The 422-nt window shown below is 35.1% G+C and overlaps 1 protein-coding gene across 1 annotated transcript in view; it reads left to right on the top strand.

Annotated features, from left to right (window-relative positions):
* LOC117100840 overlaps positions 1–422 on the top strand; it is a 6,498-nt gene that overhangs the window by 2,911 nt on the left and 3,165 nt on the right. The window lies entirely within an intron of this gene.

The following is a 422-nucleotide window of genomic DNA, read 5'->3' as shown; positions in this document are numbered from 1 at the left end:
TTTTTTTTTTTTTTTTGCTATTAGAAAATTCGAATTTTGAAGAACATTAAATTCATTAAAACACACTTCAAATGTCGGGAAAGCTCAATTCCCGCCATCTAGGAATCAAAATTTTCCCGGGGGAGAACCCCTGGACCACCCTTTCTTTTTGGGATTTATCGATTCATGGAAAAAAGAATACGCATGCAACTACTCATTTGTTTATGTACGTATACACACATAAAATAAAAAATGAGAAAAATTTACCTGACCTATTTCAAGAGGGGAAAACCTTGAATTTTTAAGAGCTTTAAAAGTCATTAAAAGACATTTCAGAAGTCGGGAAAGCTCATCTCCCGCCATCTAGAAATCGAAATTTTTCAGGAGAAACCCGGACCCCCTTTGGAGTTCATTGATTAATTGAATCATTTTTAAGGGGTGGG

Source organism: Anneissia japonica, unplaced genomic scaffold (assembly GCF_011630105.1).
Source record: "Anneissia japonica isolate Jap-2015-1 unplaced genomic scaffold, ASM1163010v1 scaffold287756_len632865_cov181, whole genome shotgun sequence".
Lineage (NCBI taxonomy): Eukaryota > Metazoa > Echinodermata > Crinoidea > Comatulida > Comatulidae > Anneissia > Anneissia japonica.
The sequence above is the reverse complement of the archived record's forward strand: the minus strand, read 5'-3'. Positions and strand labels throughout refer to the sequence as shown.